Source organism: Oryctolagus cuniculus, chromosome 1, assembly GCF_964237555.1.
Source record: "Oryctolagus cuniculus chromosome 1, mOryCun1.1, whole genome shotgun sequence".
In the NCBI taxonomy this organism is placed as follows: Eukaryota; Metazoa; Chordata; class Mammalia; order Lagomorpha; family Leporidae; genus Oryctolagus; species Oryctolagus cuniculus.
Window position 1 is genome coordinate 41861449 of NC_091432.1, and position 20798 is coordinate 41882246.

The window sequence follows — 20798 nt, forward strand, 5'->3', positions numbered from 1 at the left end:
AAAATTGTATTGAAAGTAACAAGTCTTTGTAAAATTGATAATAATAAAAGAGAAAGCAGGTATTTTGCCTAGTGGTTCTTCAGTTCCTGGTTCCCTGCTTCTGCATGGTCTAGTATTGACTGCAACTGGCATTTGGGGAATGAACTAGTAGATAGGAAATCATTCTTTCTCTGTCTATCTGTCTCCTTTGTCTCAGTCTTTAAAATTAATTAATTAATTAATCAAAAAGCAATCATTGAACACTGATTAAGTGTTTGTTCCTTATCCAAAACTAATTTACTTGTCAATCCTCTGATGGTAGTCAAACAAATCTGTTTTATGTTTTAATTTTCATTTCCTTCTTTGAATGAATATTTATGTATTTAGTTGAAGGGCAGAGTTAGAGAGAGAGAAAGAGAGAGAGAGATCTTCCATTTGCTGATTCATTCTCCAAATAGCCACAGCAGATAGGGCCTGTCTGAAGCCAAGAGCTTCCTCTGGGTCTCTCACATGGATGGCGGGGACCAACGACTTGAGCCATCTTCTGTTTCTTTCCCAGGCACATTAGCAATAAGCTGGATCAAAAATAGAGCAGCTGGGACACCAACAAGTGCCCAGATGGGATGCAGGCATTGCAGGTGGCAACTTTACCTGCTATGGCAGTTTTTATATCTATAAAATGTAAATGATATGGTATCCATCTCTTCAGATTATGAGAAGCAAATATTATGATTTACAATTCTTAGTTCAAGGCAGTCAATGGTACTGTGTTAATACTAACCTGAGGGGTTGGCGCTGTGGCGTAGCAGGTAAAGCACCACCTGCAAAGCCAGCATTCCATATGGGTGCTGGTTTGAGTCCCATCTGCTGCACTGCAGATCCAGCTCTTTGCTATGGCATGGAAAAGCAGTAGAAGATGGCCCAAGTCCTTGGACCCCTGCACCCATGTGGGAAACCCAGCAGTTGTGGCCATCTGGGGGAGTGAACCAGCAGATGGCAGACCTCTCTCTGCCTCTGCCTCTCTGTAACTCTACTTTTCAAATAAATAAATCAATCTTTAAACAAAATACTACCCAACTTATTCTTTGCATTATAAATTTTTATATGTTAGAAATCATACCAAATATTAGGTATAAATATCCATAAAGTGCAAGGAAAGGGGGTGCAGATTGATGCCTCCTCACACGGGGTACAAAATGTAAGAAAAAGGGAGCATGGAACAGACAGGAGACAAGAAATGAATTCACAGCCAGACCAAATTTATTCAGAAAATAAACTTTCATAGGTCTGCCAAGTGCCACAGTACACAGACAGAACACATGGCCAAGGGCCCAGACCTCAACAAGCCTTTTCATATCTTAGGTGGGAGTTGCTAAGAGCAAAAAATAATTCTAATAGATGGATGGTAAATTAAATTTGAAAAAGCAATTACTGAAACTGTTTTGTTGTTCTCTCCTGTAATGTATGTTATGTGCTACACGTGTGGATGTGTGTATACATATTGTTGTCTACAAGGGAAAATTTATTAAGTGCTCTGTTTTAATTGGCTTACACTTGAGTTAGATATTCACAAAATATTTACAACTACATGTACTCTTTTTTATTATTTAGGAAATATAAATTTCCAAAATATAGTTTATGGATTACATTGGCTCCCCCCGCCATAACTTCCCTCCCACACGCACCCCTCCCATCTCCCGCTCCCTCACCCATTCCATTCACATCAAGATTCATTTTCAATTCTCTTTATACACAGAAGATCAATTCAGTATATATTAAGTAAAGATTTCATCAGTTTGCACCCACACAGAAACACAAAGTGTAAAATTACTGTTTGAGTACTAGTTATAGCATTACTTCACATTGGACAACACATTAAGGACAGATCCCACATGAGAAGTAAGTACACAGTGACTCCTGTTGTTGACTTAACAATTTGACACTCTTGTTTATGGGTCAAGTAATCTCCCTAGGCTCTAGTCATGAGTTGCCAAAGCTGTGGAAGCCTTTTGGGTTCACCTACATCGATCTTATTCTGACAGGGTCATAGCCAAAGTGGAAGTTCTCTCCTCCCTTCAGAGAAAGGTACCTCCTTCTTTGATGGCCCCATTCTTTCCACTGGGATCTCACTCGCAGAGACCTTTCTTTTAGGTCTTCTTTTTTTTTTCCAGAGTGTCTTTTTCTAACTCTACCATTTGGGGCAAGTCCGATTGTGTACTAAGTTGTACATCTCCTCCCTCTCTTATTCCCACTGTTATATTTAACAGGGATCACTTTTCAGTTAAAATTTAAACACCTAAAAATAATTGTTTGTTAATCACAGAGTTCAACCAATAGTACTAGAACAAAAAAAATACTAAAAGGAATAAAGTAAAAAATCGTACATCAACAGTTAGGACAAGAGCTGATCAAGTCACTGTTTCTCATAGTGTCCATTTCACTTCAACAAATTTCCCTTTTGGTGCTCAGTTAGTTGTTGCTGATCAGGGAGAACATAGGATATTTGTCCCTTTGGGACTGGCTTAATTCACTCAGCATGATGTGTTCCAGATTCCTCAATCTTGTTGCAATTGACCGGGTTTCACTTTTTGACTGCTGTATAGTATTCTACGGGGTACATGTCCATCATTTCTTTATTCAGTCTACTGTTGATGGGCATTTGAGTTGGTTCCAGGTCTTAGCTATTGTGAATTGAGCTGCAATAAACATTAAGGTGCAGACAGCTTTTTTGCTTGCCAATTTAATTTCTTTTGGGTAAATTCCAAGGAGTGGGATGGCTGGGTTGTATGGTAGGGTTATATTCAGGTTTCTGAGGAATCTCCAGACTGACTTCCATAGTGGCTTAACCAATTTGCATTCCCACCAACAGTGGGTTAGTGTCCCTTTTTCCTCACATCCTCTCCAGTATCTATAGTTGGTAGATTTCTGAATATGAGCCATTCTGACTGGGGTGAGGTGAAAACTCATTGTGGTTTTGATTTGCATTTCCCTGATTGCTAATGACCTTGAACATTTTTTCATGTGTCTGTTGGCCATTTGGATTTCCTCTTTTGAAAAATGTCTATTGAGGTCCTTGGCCCATCTCTTAAGTGGGTTGTTGGTTTTGTTTTTGTGGAGTTTCTTGATTTCTTTGTAGATTCTGGTTATCAACCCTTTATCTGTTGTATAGTTTGCAAATATTTTTTCCCATTCTGTCGGTTGTCTCTTCACTTTCCTGACTGTATATTTTGCAGTACAGAAACTTCGCAATTGGATGCAATACCAAATGTTAATTTTGGCTTTTGCCGCCTGCACCTCTAGGTTCTTTTCCAAGAAGTCTTTGACAGTACCTATATCTTGCAGGGTTTCTCCAATGCTCTCTAATAATTTGATAGTGTCAGGTTGTAGATTTAAGTCTTTAATCCATGTTGAGTGAATTTTTGTGTAAGGTGAAAGGTAGGGGTCTTGCTTCATGATTCTGCACATGGAAATCCAATTTTCCCAGCACCATTTATTGAATAGACTGTCCTTACTCCAGAGATTGGTTTTGGATACTTGATCAAATTATAAGTTTGCTGTAGATGTTTGCATTGATTTCTGGTGTTTCTATTCTGTTCCATTGGTCTATCCATCTGTTTCTGTAACAGTACCATGCTGTTTTGATAACAACTGCCCTGTAGTATGTCCTGAAATCTGCTATTGTGATGCCACCGGCTTTGTTTTTGTTGTACAAGATTGCTTTAGCTATTTGAGGTCTCCTGTGCCTCCATATGAATTTCAGCATCATTTTTTTCCAGATCTGAGAAGAAGGTCTTCGGTATCTTGATTGGTATTGCATTGAATCTGTAAATTGCTTTTGGGAGAATGGACATTTTGATGATATTGATTCTTCCAATCCATGAGCATGGAAGATTTTTCCATTTCTTGGTATCCTCTTCTATTTCTTTCTTTAAGGTTTTGTAATTTACATCATAGAGATCTTTAACGTCCTTGGTTAAGTTTATTCCAAGGTATATGATTGCTTTTGTAGCTATTGTGAATGGGATTGATCTTAGTTCTTCCTCAGCTGTGGCATTGCCTGTGTATACAAAGGCTGTTGATTTTTGTCCATTGATTTTATATCCTGCTACTTTGCCAAACTCTTCTATGAGTTCTGATAGTCTCTTAGTAGAGTTCTTTTGATCCCCTAAATAAAGAATCATATCATCTGCAAAGAGGGATAGTTTGAGTTCTTCCTTCCCAATTTGTATCCCTTTAATTTCTTTTTCTTGCCTAATAGCTCTGGCTAAAACTTCCAGAACTATATTGAATAGCAGTGGTGAGAGTGGGCATCCCTGTCTGGTACCAGATCTTAGTGGAAATGCTTCCAACTTTTCCCCATTCAATAGGATGCCGTTTGTGGGTTTTCCATAAATTGCTTTGACTATATTGAGGAATGTTCCTTCCATACCCAGTTTGCTTAGAGTTTTCATCATGAAAGGGTGTTGCTTTTTATCAAATGCTTTCTCGGCATCTATTGAGATAATCATATGGTTTTTCTTCTGTAGTCTGTTAATGTGGTGTATCACGTTGATTGTTTGGTGAACATTGAACCATCCCTGCCTACCAGGGATAAATCCCACTTGGTCTGGGTGGATGATCTTTCTGATGTGTTGTCGCATTCTATTGGCCAGAATTTTATTGAGGATTTTTGCATCTATGTTCATCAAGGATATTGGTCTGTAATTCTCTTTCAATGCTGCATCTTTTTCCAGCTTAGGAATTAAGGTGATACTGGCTTCATAGAAAGAATTTGGGAGGATTCCCTCTTTTACGATTGTTCTGAATAGTTTGAGAAGAATTGGAGTTAGTTCTTCTTTAAATGTCTGGTAGAATTCAGCAGTGAATCCATCTGGTCCTGGACTTTTCCTTGTTGGGAGGGCCTTTATTACTTTTTCAATTTCTGTGTCCGTTATGGGTCTGTTTAGGTTTTCGATGTCTTCCTGCTTCAATTTAGGTAGGTTGCATGTGTGACACATATATTATAAAAGGTAAATTCTCAAATCTTACACAAACACATAAAGACTACATGGCACCAATTACTGTCAAGATAAATGTAAACAAATATAAGATGTTGTATTAATCATAACCATACAAATTAACTGTAGTAAACACAGTACTACTATAATAATTTTGTAACCATCTCCTTATTATGATGAGCACAAGTGTAGTCAGTGCCTGCTTCATATGATTTTAATACAATTAAAAGTAATCATTCAATGCTTTTGCAAGCTTTTCCTGTGTAGAATATATGCAACATACAAAACACATGTTGCCAACTGTCAATATTATCAATAAAGCTGCCTTGTCAAAATTTAATGAAATCTTTAGATTCAAATTTACTCTTGTATTTTCTACTGCACAGAGTAGTCCCTAAAATCTGCATTTCTCAAAAGAAACTGTATAAATTTGTGGGCTACCAAGGATTTTAAGCCATATGTACACAAAGTAGAATGATTTGACCAAACTAATTAGTATACCCATTGCATTATATACTTACCACTTTTACAGTGAGATAAATTAGATTTGTGCTATTGGCATTTTGAAATATGTATTATTATTAACTATTGTATTTTAAAATTATAGACATAAAAGAACATTCAAGTGATAATTCAAGTGACATTCAAGTGATAATTTAAATTTAATTATAATGAATGCAAATCTCAAAAAAGATTTTACCTTTTTAATATAATATATTAGTACCCATAGCTTAAATATGGAAATAATATCACAAATATTTCCCAATTTTTTCTTTCATTTTATGTATGAGGAAAGCTTTTCAACTTTTTTTTTTTTACATTTTTACATTTCAACTGCAGGAATAGCCACAAAGAAGATAAAAATGAAAATATTTTCAAATTCTTGTTTCTGCTGACTCTCTTTACATTCATTTTATCTGTAAAAGATTTTTATTACCAAAAAGACAAGGTTGCAGTGATTATTCTTCAGTCTCTATGTCCCATTGGTTGGAAGAAACAAAAATAAAGATACAAATGAAAATAAATTTTACTATGATGGATTTAAAATTTTACAAATGGAACATATTCTTAGAGCCAATATTCCAATAATTGAATTTGTGCTGTTAAAGTTAACATTTCTGAAAAGCAAAGCAAATTCTTTCCCCTTTGCTGTAATTATAGTAGCTAGGTTAATTTCTTGCTCAAATTATTCTACCTTCACTTGTTTCAGGAATTTACAATGACCAACTGGAAAGGATACTTTTTGTGTTAAGATACAAAGTAACCAAAGTTCAGTATAGACTGAGTGTCTATAGCAACTAGCCATTGACAGGTAATGGGTTTGCACTTATTATTGTTACAACATTAATTAATTGTGCTGGTGCAGTGGTGTAACAGGTAAAGCTGCTGCCTGCGGTCCAGCATTCCATATGGACGCCTATTCAAGTTCTGTCTGCTCCACTTCTGATCCAGCTCTCTACTGTAGCCTGGGGAAGCAGTAGAATATGGTCCAAGTCCTTGGGCCCCTACACTCACTTGAGAGGCCTGGAAGAAGCTCCTGGCTCCTGGCTTTGGATCGACCCAGCTCCAGCCCTTGTGGCCATCTCAGGAATGAAGCAGCAAATGGTAGACCTCTCTCTCTCTCTCTCTCTCTCTCTCTCTCTCTCTCTTTCTGCCTCTCCTTTTCTCTCTGTGTAACACTTTCAAGTAAATAAATAAATCTTAAAAAAAAAACCTCACATTAATTAGCTCACTCATAAAATTAAAATTTCCACTTTGAAAGGTGAAGAATATCCTGGCATAAAAGCACATTTTCAACAAATCCAGCCTCATAATCAAAATGGATCCAGAATTACAAGTTAATGCAGAAACTGAGTAAAACCTTATCTGAATTCTATTATACACAAATTTATAATTTTTATTGTTTGAATAATTTTCTTCCAACTGCCTTATAACTTTCAGAAAATGAGCTTTCACATAAAATATTTTATATGCTTGCAAGGTACATGTTAACTGGGCAGTAGACACAAGTGTTCTCTAAAACTGAAAGATTTAGACTAAATTATTCTTGAGAGCATTCTGTTTTTTGTAATATATTCATATTTTCTTCAATATTAAATGGAAAATTTTCTTTTTTTTTTTTTGACATGCAGAGTGGACAGTGACAGAGAGAGACAGAGAAAAAGGTCTTCCTTTTTTCCGTTGGTTCACCCCCCAATGGCCACTGTGGCCGGCACACCGCGCTGATCCGAAGCCAGGAGCCAGGTGCTTCTCCTGGTCTCCCATGAAGTTGCAGGGCCCAAGCACTTGGGCCATCCTCCACTGCCCTCCTGGGCCACAGCAGAGAGCTGGACTGGAAGAGGAGCAGCTGGGACAGAATCTGGCGCCCTGACCAGGACTAGAACCCGGGGTGCCAGCACTGCAGGCAGAGGATTAGCCTTCTGAGCCGCTGCACCAGCAGAAAATTTTCAAAATATATTGAATTTAAGATTGATGTTAGTATTAAAACTTAAGCAGGTTGTCCCATGGCTCACTTGGTTAATCCTCTGCCTACGGCTCCGGCATCCTATATGGGCACCGCGTTCTAGTCCTGGTTGCTCCTCTTCCAGTGCAGCTCTCTGCTGTGGCCAGGGAGTGCAGAGGAGGATGGCCCAAGTGCTTGGGCCCTTCACCCGTATGGGAGACCAGGAAGAAGCAGCTGGCTCCTGGCTATGGATTGGCGCAGCGCCGTCTGTGGTGGCCATTTGTGGCGTGAACCAACAGAAGGAAGACCTTTCTCTTTGCTCTGTGTCTCTCTCTCTGTGTCTATAACTTTACCTGTCCAAAAAAAAAAAAAAAAAAAAAAAAAAAAAAACCACTTAAGCTTCATTCATATAGTTTCATATACATGTAAACAGTTAAAAGATTAGTTTATTTCTACAAACTAGTTAGATTGAGTAAGAGATCTAGTGAACGCAGAGTTTTGCTTTCTATTTTCTGCATCTAACCATTTACAATAACTTTCTCTTTCCCAAGAAATGTTTAACAGCATGTCAGATAGAAAAAACAGGTTTCTGACTGTGATTTTGTCTTTCCTACTGTACACAGAAGACTGGAATCTGTGCCAGATGATATGAATGTGCCCTAAAATCTCCAAACATTCCAACCCCACTAAATCATATAGGCCACACCTGCAGGCCAATTAAGAGGTTATTCAGAGCAATCCCATCTATTCAGTTCCCAGTAGGAAGATGAGGACTTTTGAAAAATACAGTTGAGCAAACCACACACATTTAACAACTTTTACAAGTTAAAGTCAGTGCATTCATTGACGCATTCAGAATTAGCAATTGTACACACAAGCAGCTATTCTTACCAGTGAGCATCTGCTTACACATGAAAATGTGCTGGTTAATGGAGAAGGAAATTGCAGAGAGATAGCAACATCTGTCATTGAAGATTTAGCTCTCGGAATTAATACAGAGTAGGCTTTTTTGAAACTTTCCATGGCTACCTAAGCATATTTTCTATGTCCTAAAAATGACCCTTACATTAAATCTAACTAGAAATAACCATGGTGATTATATAAATCCACATGGTTAGTATAAACATGGGCATTGTAAACACACACACACACACACACACATATTTGTCTTAAGAAAGAAACGTAAGAAAGAAATAGCTAAATTTGTAACTCAAAATTAACAGTTTAACAAAAAAAAATTTTGGCAAGGACCTATATTGGAGAGATGGAAAATTTAGAGTTCAACAACATAAGTTGGAGCTACAAAATTTTAGCTGTAACAATATAAACTTGGATACAAACCATAGCTTCTCTGTCAGTTTCCTCATCTCCATACAGAGTCTTATAAATTTTGTGGAAAATGCATTTTATGAAAAAATTCTAGGTATGAATTTCAAACTTTTATACCAAAATGGAATTGTCTATTAAATTTATTAAAATATATAATTTAAAATTTTAAATTATAAAATTAATTTAAAAGTTTATAATTTAAAAATCAAAAGTTATCTTTATTCCGTTTTTTGAGAACTTTTACAAGTATTCTTGGATCTGGGGACAGTGCTCTGGCATAGTTGGTTAATGCCCTGGCATGAAGCTCCAGCATCCCATATGGGTGCTGGTTCGAGATCCAGCTGCTCCACTTCTGATCCAGCTCTCTGCTATGGCCTGGGAAAGCAGTAGAAGATGGCCCAAGTCCTTGGGCCCCTGCACCTGTGTGAGAGAACCAGAAGATGCTCCTGGCTCCTGGCTTTGGATGGGCCCAGCTCTGGCTGTTGCAGCCATCTGGGGAATGAACTAATAGATGGAAGACCTCTCTCTATTTCTTTCTGCCTTTTATCTCTCTGTGTAACTCTGACTCTTGAATAAATAAATAAGTTTTTTTAAAAAGTATTTTCGGATGTAAAAGAGAGAGTGTGGGACTGTCTAGCACCCCAGAGTACGTGTGGCCCTAGAGACCCCATAATCTCATGGATAACTGTGAGGAGTCATATTCCGTCCTGTGTTTGAGAAGTGCGGCTGTTCTAGAGATGAAATCTCAAACTTTAGCCATAGTAGTTGGAGAGCTCAGCCATTTTGCTGCTTACTTTTCTCACCTTAACTGCTCTTCAGGGATTGTCCAAGTTACTTGAGGTCAGGAGCTTTTTCTCACTGGTGAGAATCAAGGATTTGACTCAGAGTATGTGATCAAAATTTTGTATTAAGAGAATGGATATATGTGTCAGCAGGTGTTCTTTAAATTCCTAAGTACAGTCTTCTAGAAGAATGGGCCAAGCATGCTGGAGTGAGGTATTTTGCAACTGTACTATATTTGTTTGGTTTTGGCTTTATTTGCTTATTTTTGAGAGTGATTATAAGAAACCTAAAATGAGCACTTACGTGTCTATTCAGGGGTCCAATAATCAAACAGAGAAGAACTACTTCTAAAGAGAGGGAAATCATAACAGGCTCAGTAAGAGAACTGTCCTCCAAAGCAAGAGTTGGAACAGACTTCACAATTATACTGAGTCAGTTTACTGGCTGAAGCCTGACAAAGAATCCTTGATCTCTGTTTCACTGCATCCAGATGGGTTATCATTGGGTCAACCAAAAGTAATAAACAACTGGAAGTGCTTAGTTGAAATGAAATGATGTGTTATTGCTATGTGTTAATTTGCATAGAACAAACTGCAAATTCTGTCAGAATCCAGAAAAGGCATAGAATTTTTACTCGAGTTCAGGTAAATGGAGGCCAAAGAAAATGACAGTTATCGTTCCATAACTGAACAAAGTCTGAATGAGAATAAAGCCAGCATTTGCTTGCTACTTTACAGGAAATGGTAATTACAGCTAAAGAAGACTCTTTTTATGGTTCCTCTCCTATTTTGTAGTGTTATCAGTTTGTTATAAAAACGTCTCTGAAGCTCCAGTCAAATCTTGAAGTTATGAATAAAAAAAAATCCCCCAAGGCAAGAAGATTCTTCTTCACAAGGCAAGAGGATAGAGGAGAGTTAGCTGAAATAACATTGGTCAATAGTATAAATTCAGAATTGTTAACAAGTAATAAAATTAAGAATCACATCATCAGGAGTCAGGGAATTAGTAAAAGTAATTGATCAGGAGAATAAAATGTTGAGAGCAACATCTAGCGAAGTTTGATTCATGATGGTACCCAATGAAAACAGAGTAAGACAGAGAAAATAGGGTTGTAGAGAAACAAAGCATAAAGGTCAGGAGCTGGATATTCTAGGTGGGAGCAATGGGTGATAAAGAAGCACATTTTGAAAACAGGAAGATTCTAACAGAATATAAACTGCTTCGTTGTGTGACTGCATAGGAATGAAATCAGAAAAATAAAAATCATTTTATTAATTTTGTCTTAAATCAAAAGAGGTCAATTTCCACTGAATAGAAGCAAAATTTGGGAAAGCTAGCATTTTACTTACAGCCAGGATGGGGTAGAGGGGAATCTTCAAAAACTTCGTGGACAATGCATGTTATGAAGAAGCTATACATGAACTTTAAACTTGACTGAGTTTTCTAGCAACATAGGTAGTGAAAGAACCTATGACACATTACAGAGTTCTCATGACTGAGAAGGAAAAAGCATGCCTGTCTCTAAAAGAAGGTGGTACTTCTCAGCATTAAATCATAGGTATGCCCAAAATTAATGTGATAGAAGGAAAATTTTCGCAGTATTAAAATTCACATTTTTCGGCCGGCGCCGCGGCTCACTAGGCTAATCCTCCGCCTAGCGGCGCCGGCACACCGGGTTCTAGTCCCGGTCGGGGCGCCGGATTCTGTCCCGGTTGCCCCTCTTCCAGGCCAGCCCTCTGCTGTGGCCAGGGAGTGCAGTGGAGGATGGCCCAGGTGCTTGGGCCCTGCACCCCATGGGAGACCAGGAAAAGCACCTGGCTCCTGGCTCCTGCCATCGGACCAGCGCGGTGCGCCGGCCGCAGCGCGCCGGCCGCGGCGGCCATTGGAGGGTGAACCAACGGCAAAAGGAAGACCTTTCTCTCTGTCTCTCTCTCTCACTGTCCACTCTGCCTGTCAAAAAAAAATAAAAAAAATAAAAATAAAAAAAAAAAAATTCACATTTTTCTCCAAGTCACATTTGAAGCCAAATAGAAGCATCATGGAATGAACTTCTGGAAGCAAAGAATAAGTTCCAAATTTTCACAACTAAATATTATTCATGGATGTTTTAAATTTTTCTGTGATTTTTCTTTCTAGTCAATTTTAAAATATGGTATACTATTGTTCCATGTTCATAAGTGGTGAAGGATTCACAAATAAAGTTTTATGCCTAAATAATAATAGTTTAAATAAAATAAATAAAATCAATCACAACTCTGAAAGTACATTTTATTTCTAAGAATGAATTTTAAGTCCCTTCATGTTCATTATATAAATGTAAAAGTTTGGGATCATGATATAGTATAATTGTCATTATTTTTCTTGCTTTGGTATTTATATTACAATGTATTTGTTGTTATTATTTATATTGCAATTCAATTAACACTGTTGATTTTCTTAATAGTACTTAAACCATACTATAAGTTTTTCACTTGCTTATTCATCTTTTTTTTCCCTACATGAGTGAAACTTGGGCTGAGATCATGTTTCTTCTCGTTTCCTTCTGTAGCCAACCTTTACATATCAGGTAGTCTATTGAAGTCAGGAATGGAAGTGGGAGGAATAGTGGACAGCATCTTTGGAAAGGTATTTCTCTAAAGCATAGCTCATGGCTTATAAAAGTATAAATGGATGACAAAAATAATTGTCTTAATATGAATATATTTTAAGACAAATAAAATTAATATCAATAAAGCCTCATCCAACATTAGGAAAATTTCATTGCTTTTTTCTTTGAATGATTTAATATGCTAGTATGTATTGTGAAGAGATAAAATATTGCTTCATATTCCTTGATTTCAAAGCAGTTTGAATAAAAAAAAAAACTGTTCCTTTTCAATGTAACTTTTATTTTAGGCATCAATCTGGAAGATCACTACGTGTAAATATTTGTGCTGATTTTTCTTTTACTAGAACAGAGCAGTTATTTTTAATTTTAATTGGTTTTATTGTGAAGTTGTAAAGCAACCTCTATTCAGTCTTGTTATAATTTCTGAAGTTGTTTCTCAATTTTTTACCTTTCCTTATTCACCTTCACAAGGTTTTCCAATAAATGATTATCCTAACTGTAAATATTATGAACTATTTGGTATGTTTTATTATAGAAACAAAATAAAGTTTTTCACAAAAATGTTCATACAACTAAATAGTTTTAATAAGTGAATAAATAGAATCATGGATTTATACCCTACATAGTTACAGCAAAGTATCTTTCATAGATTATTTGAATTACAGTCTTAGTATTGATTTTATTAAGTTTTTGCATTATAATAAAATAGCCTACATGTGGTTAAAAAGGACATTTTTATTTTAATTTATGATATATTGTATTTTAATGCCCATAACACTAATTGAATGAAAAGCATTCAACTTCCATTACTTAAATTAGTGTCTTAAGAGCTATGAGATCTTGCTTCAGGTTGAGTTTTCTGAGAAACAAATTCTGAGCTGGAGATTAGTGTACAGTACAAGTATTAGGGAGTACCCTTGGGATCAGCAATTGTAGATTAGAAGTGGAGCAAAAGTAGGCAGAAGAGATATTGTACTTCAACACACTATTTTTAGAGGATTCAATTAATTCTGCATGGAACTTTGGATGTGCAATGGCCTTTTAGAGTTATCCTGCATTGAGACAATACAGCCAGAGCATTATATTTTCATATTAATCAGTCACTGTGTTCATAAAGGAAGGGGTATTTTCTTGGTCAAAGTAGCTCTTTTCAAGAGGCAATTCTTAAACTCTACTGAGAAATGAATGCTGCTCAGCTATATGTTTAGCAGCCAGAACCACAAGTCCGTTCCTAAACAGGTAGGTGGACAGCATATGTGAATACCTTCCCCAGCCAACATTTTGAACCATTGAAATTTACCTCTTCATTCGAATTATACGAACTGCTCCTTTGAGATTGACAATGGCCTCATTTTTTTTTTTGTAAGGTCTTCCTTTTCCGTTGGTTCACCCTCCAATGGCCACTGCCGCCGGCGCGCTGCAGCCAGAGCACTGCGCTGATCCGAAGCCAGGAGCAAGGTGCCTCCTCCTGGTCTCCCATGGGGTGCAGGGCCCAAGCACTTGGGCCATCCTCCACTGCACTCCCTGGCCACAGCAGAGAGCTGGCCTGGAAGAGGAGCAACCGGGACAGAATCCGGCACCCCGACTGGGACTAGAACCCGGGATGCCAGCGCCGCAGGCGGAGGATTAGCCTATTGAGCCCCAGCAGTGGCCAATGGCCTCATTTCTTAGGAGAAATATAAAAGATAAAGATTACAGGGACAATCAGCAAGCCTTTGACTATGTGTCGGGTATTTGGGGCACAGTCAAAATTTACACTCATCTGGTATCTCCATTGGTTTTGTGGTTTATGTGTTGACCTGTCTCATATTCTTACATGAATAACTCAAACTCCTTCTCACCTCAACTTTTAGAAGTCACATTTTCTTTTCTTGAGCAAGGGGATACCAACAGTCATCCAATGGGATGTCAAGATATATTCTTCCTTGCTTGTGATGTGCATCAGTGGCCCTGTTACTCATGACAGACAAAAGATTGACTCCTTTTGTTGCCTATTTTAATGTTGGAACAAAAATCTGGCAGTGTTGATGCTACAAATGTAGCTGGTAATTAAATGAATCTCTTTAATTTAACCAAGAAGTCATTTCCTTTAGAGAGCTAGCCCTCAAAACCTGATGAATCCTGAATGTCAAGAACAGAAAGAACAAATTCCCTGAGACATTAGGTTTAAAGTAAGACCACTCTTTCTTATACCCTGTGCTCCTATACACAGAACTACATAGAAAGTACTGACTTGATTTTTTTAGCTGAATTCTTGAGTATAGTTAAGCTTTGACTACAAATTGCTACTTCAGCCTTGACTTTAAAAGGAAGTTTCCCAAATCTGTAATGTTGACTGACTCTAGATTGTGGGAATCATGATATGACAGTGGACCTGATGAGCATATGCATCCTCTTGCATATCCTTTGCAAAAAGTAGATCCTTTCATTTGATTTGACACTATATGGCATCTCATGCTGGTGAGTCAAATGCCCTCTTTAGCTTTCAGTATGTTGTCCTGTTTGAAATCTCATGGAAAAAAAAAAAAGCATACATGCTTGGATTGTGTGACTATGTTGGAATGAATTGTAGCTTCTTATGTGGAAGGGGTCAAAATCAAGTCAGTTTTCCAACAATAGGTCTATTGACTCTCTTGAGGGATGGCACTGTATCAGTCCTCAGATCTGGTTCTATTGCAGGCAACAGAGTTTTCCTCAGCAACATAGCTAGATCCACCTTCTCAAGTAGGGATACATGCAATTTGGTATATGCATAGCTCCCATATGTGCTTCAGGTGTTACCCCATCAATGTATCAATTATACTAACATTGAGTGCCTAATGAGAGAAAGTGATTGACTTGAATTGGTCAAGTCTCATTTTCTACTTGGTTGTTTAGTTCCTCTTCAACAGTGAATACTCTAAGTAGATATTACTCTGTGAAATATAGATATTCATACATAATATTAACATATTTATCATTAGCAGAAATGTGCAAAAATGAAAACACATATACAACCAAATTACATACCTCTTCATAATGCTGTATTCTGTTTACTAAAATTTTCATAAACAGACTTATTCATTTCTTTTCACATATGTTCAAGCTCAGCAATGAACATAAATGATATATTGATTTGGCATTTACTGTGTAGAGTTTGAGATTTTTCTATCAGGCTAAAATTAATGAAGTGTCATACCTATAAACAGGATCTGAGAATGTCAGGAATTTATAACTAATAGGATTTGCCTTAATCCACTAAAAAGAAAAATTCTGAAAGTGAGAAAGGTAAATAGTAATTTTTGCTGCACTATAAAGGAAAATGTGTTATAAAATTCAAAAATCAGTAAAAGATATTTTGAGTATAGATCATTTTCATTTATAAAAATCAACTGAAAACATATATGAACCCTTGACAAACTTTTCTCTAAATCTTGATAATATTGGCAAGGATTTTTATGTTTTTGGCAGTCAAATCATTTTTTCATCTTAGCACAATTAGAAAAGTCACTATTTTTAAAATTCTATAGTATGTTTGGAGCTATTTTTATATGTTTTATACATAGATTATTTAAAGCTATAGTAATTGCTACAATTCACATTATATTGTTCCATGAGTCAAAGTTCTGAATGTAGCCCTATGTATAGCTTACAAATTTTAAATGCATTAAAACAATGTTGATATTTATAAATAAAAGGAATCCGTAAAAGTATTAGTGATTTAAGTTCTGATTATATTCAAGATGTGCAGAGGTTTTAGTATGTGTGTATGTGTATGTGTGTGTGTTGTAGCATTGCATAAGACAGAGAATAATAAAAAACATAACTCCTGTTATCAAAAAAGATTATACTCATCTTGAAGAGAAAACACATTGTTTCTTTGTCTTTCCTTTCTTCCTTCTCTCTCTTTCCATCTATTCCTCCGACTTCCATTATTAAGTGTTTAATGGCTATTGGAAGACGGGCATAACCACTTATTCTGAGAAATCACTTCTACTTGTACAAAAGATCCTCTTCCCAGGCCAGTGCCGTGGCTCACTTGGCTAATCCTCCGCCTGTGGCACCAGCACCCCAGGTTCTAGTCCCGGTTGGGGCGCTGGATTCTGTCCTGGTTGCTCCTCTTCCAGGCCAGCTCTCTGCTATGGCCTGGGAGTGCAGTGGAGGATGGCCCAAGTGCTTGGGCCCTGCACCCACATAGGAGACCAGGAGGAAGCACCTGGCTCCTGGCTACAGATCGGCATAGCGCGTTGGCCACAGGCTCCAGCTGTAGCGGCCATTTGGCGAGTGAACCAATAGAAGGAAGACCTTTCTCTCTGTGTGTGTCTCTCTCTCTCACTGTCTAACTCTGCCTGTCAAAAAAAATTTAAAAAAATTAAAGATCCTCCTCCCATGTTGTTTGGTCAATGACTCAGGTGTTTGCTATTGTTCTGAAAGGAGAAGCATAGCGCTGCTACACCTTTAGAGAACATGTGGTGGCCTTTCCTGTGAAGCAGATGCTATAGAAATAAAATATGTTGAAAGATTCAAGAACTGAAAATCGTGTTGAGAAAAGTTGAAAAAAATTAAATAAATGGGGAGGTAGCCATGTTCATGAATTAGAAGTTTCTGTATTTTTTTAAAGACTTATTTATTTGAAAGGCAGAGTTACAGAGGGAGGTAGAGCCAGGAGAGAGAGAGGTCTTCCATCTGCTGGGTCATTCCCCAGATGGCCGCAATGGCTGGAGCTGAGCTGTTCAGAAGCCAGGAGCCAGGAGCTTCTTCCAGGTCTCCCATGAGGGTGCAGGGGCCCGAAGACTAGGAGCATCTTCCACTGCTTTCCCAGGCCATAGCAGAGAGCTGGATCAGAAGAGGAGCAGCTAGGACTCGAACTGGCACCCATATGGGATGCTGGCACTGTAGGCCAGGGCTTTAACCCACTGCACCACAGGACAGACCCCAGAAGTTTCTATATTTTAACATGTCAATTTTTTCAAAGTCTTTCTTAGTCAATCTTACATTTATCATGGCCCCATTCAGAATAGCTGCAGGATTGGGTAGAAAATTAAAGATTGATTTTAAACTTTATATGGAAATGCAAAATGCCTAAAAGAACCAAAGAATTTTTAAGCAAATATTGAAAGCTTATAATTATTCTATCAATGTAAAATGTAAAGTTATGATAATTAAGGCAGTGACATAAAAATAGATGATATATCAATGAAAAAATATAGAACCAAGCTGACTACCTATATAATAATTTAATTTTAGCAAAGGTGTCTTGCAGTTCCCAAGAACCCTAAGATAGACTTTGGATTTAATAATTTGTTAGTTGGACTTTAAAACTCCATGAAGCTGTTCTACTCAGGGCAGTGTTTTATTTCATTTAAACGACACTGATTCAGATCAGCAATGGGCCAAAGCACATTTCATGGAGTCTGAGAGTTGCAGGTAGTTGTCCTCTTAATGTGGGGCTGTGCAGACAGTGCTCACTCCTCACAGAATGAAGTATTGCCATACAAGGAGGCCCATCCAAGCCTTGGTTTCTATGTATTTCTTGGGGGTCAGTCATATATCCTTCACTAACCACATGTATGATTGACTTTATTTTCTAAATATCTCCAAAGGTCTTGATGATATCATATGGCCCAAGATGTCCACCACAGATCACACTGTTAGCATAGACTATCTGGCATGGCCCAAGGTTTCTGGGTAAACAAAGATGCTACTATCAGACAGGACATACCAAGGGCTTAAATACCATCCTCCAGTTTTTAGGAAAGGCCAATTCTTTCTTCAGTTATGCTTAATACCTTACTGCACATTTCCTAAGTCAATGAAAGTGGAAAGAAAATACTTTATAATAAATGATGCAGGAATTAGTAGATATCTAAGTGTACAAAATGAACCGTGGCTCATACATGGCTCATACAGAATAAATATTTCATAAGCATAAAATAAATGTAAATTTCAAAATTTCTAGAAGAAAACAAGGTATTTCATAAATTTGGGGTAGGAAAATAAAAAATGATAACCAAATAAAATTAAACAAAAACTTCATTAAAACTTTATGTTCAAAAGGCTGGCACTGTGGCTTAGCGGGTAAGGCTGCTGCCTGAAGTGTTGGCATCCCATAAGGGCACTGGTTCATGTCCCGGCTACTCCACTTCGATTGAGCTCTCTGCTATGGCCTGGGAAAGCAATGGAAGATGGCCCAAGTCCTTGGGCCCCTGCACCCTCATTGGAGACCAGGAAGAAGCTCCTGGCTCCTGGCTTCCGTTTGGAGCAGCTCTGGCCATTGTGGCCAATTAGGGAGTGAACCAGCAAATGGAAGATCTCTCTCTTTGCCTCTCCTCTCTCTGTGTAACTCTGACTTTTAAATAAATATACAAATCTTAAAAAAAAAAAAACCTTTATCTTCAAATGTAATTGCTAAGAAAGTGAAATCACTAAATGACCAAAAATGCTTGCATTATTTATATTTAAATTATTTATATCAATAATATATAAGGACATTTTACAACTAAGTGCTTAGAAAAAATAAACAGACCAATCAAAAAATAAAGATGACAAACAGATTTGAATAGGTATTTTATAAATATATACATATGTAAATGAATAATATGATCATTAGTATTAAAGAAAGTATAAACTAAAACCACAATGAAAAATCATGATCATATCAAAATTTGGAAAGGATGTATAAGAAATGAAAGGACTAACAACATTTTTTATTGAAGCATAAAAATAGTTCAAGCATTTTAGAAACCTTTGTTCTGGAGTTTAACATAGCCCAATAATTCATAATTTTCTAAAAGAAATCAAAACATTTCACAAAAAGTATAAAAATACTTATAACAATTTTGCTTGTAACAATATAATACTGACAGCAAGCTACAATTTTACCATCAAATGATTGTATAAGCTTTGCGCAGTGGCAGTATCGTAGCCAATGAGGTTTATCTGAGGCGCGATTATTGCTAATTGAAAATGATTGTATACACGAATTGAGGCACATTCACATGAAGGGACATTACATAGCAAGCTACAGAATGAGCTATTGCAGCATTTAACAAAATGGTTTTATCTCAAAATATTCTCTTGAATACAAAAAAATTTCTGAGTAAAACATGATGGACTCAAAAGTGTGTTTTTACATGACGTTTCAAAGCAAGGATCAATAATAATATAAATCACATGAAGGTTTTCTGACTTACTGAGTGAGACATATGCAGCAAAGTATAATGAAGGAGATGGTGCAAATAATGAAAATGTTCTATATCTTAATTGGCATCGTGATTTCTTGTATGTTTGCATTTTTCAAAACTCATAGAATGATGTACTTGAATTCTGTACATCTTATTCAATATTACTTTTCTTCATAAATAAGAACAAATCAATGAAGAGATGAAGACAAATGTGAGAGATATAAAGGAATGTAGAAATTGTACTATCATGAGATTGTTAAATTCTGTCTCCCTTATATCCAAATCTCTCTCTTCAACTGCTAGTTTTATTGGGCAGACCTGGGTCCTCTACATGCAGAATCTGGAATCAGAGTGAGGAATTTCTCATTAGATAGTTGTAAGAAAACTATTCCAAAACCTAGTTTAGTGCACACTGATATCACTTACACTTCTCAAGTTGAAAAAAAAAAAAAAAGAATGAAGGGATTTTGAGAGTAAACAAATGAATGACTACCTAGAGAATAAAGGAAACTCAATACCTGCAGTGAGGAATTTGGCACTGGGAAGAGGCACTTGAGTTTCACCAGGGTGATCAGGTATGACATAGGAAGAGGATTTACAAATTGCTGACAGTCACTCATGTCTGTTTTATGAAGTGGTAGGGAAGAAAACAAGCTTAATGACCTGAGAATAGAAAATAATGCCTTATGGATTTTTAGACTATTTTCAAATTTCTTAACTGATACACAATGTTCTTTGATACTGCAATATTTTGTAGCATGAGGATCAAATATTTTGCAATTGTTATTATTAGATGAGAAGGAACAAAAATATATACAGGCATAATACAGGCAGATGAAAGCAGATTAGATCTATAGACAAAAAATATTTAGAACTGTTTATGTCATTAATTAATCTTACACTATTGTACTATCTTCATAACATTGTCTCTAAAACGTCCATGATACGTTAGGAATAGAATGGCCAGATGATTATAAAGACCTAACTTTAAATTCTTGTCTCTAGTCAGTTACACCTTTTTGAATATTGTCTATGGATCACATTCTGTTGGCAATGCTTGAGGAAGAGCATTCTGTGGAAGTTTTTGGTTTGTTTGGTTTGTTTTGCTTGATGCAGTTATATAAGAGTGGTAAATATTCCTGAATATTAAAATCTGAAAATCTTAGTTTTATTAATAAAGCTGAACAAAATGAGTTTTCTAGAATCTAACCTTTAAAATATAATAATCAATGATATTCTTATCGTATTTTCTTATGAGGGAATAGTTCAGCCAATGCAATTTTATAAATGAATAGGATACAGTTCTCAGATGGTTTGATGGTTCTTTATGTAAACTAAATGTGGGCTTCCAACTTTGATTAAAAATAGATCCAGAAAATATACTTCCAGGTGAAATATTGTATTGTCTTCCAGATGAAATATTATTTTTAAAATGTCAACGAATTGTTATTAAATGAAACATCAACTTGAATACTGTGAAGGGGCTTTGCAAAGTT

General features: G+C 36.7%; 1 pseudogene; it reads left to right on the forward strand.

The window, feature by feature from the left end:
- The first annotated feature begins 19017 nt into the window (after nucleotides 1-19017).
- On the forward strand, nucleotides 19018-19173 carry LOC127484936 (U4 spliceosomal RNA; annotated as a pseudogene).
- The last annotated feature ends 1625 nt before the right edge of the window (nucleotides 19174-20798 follow it).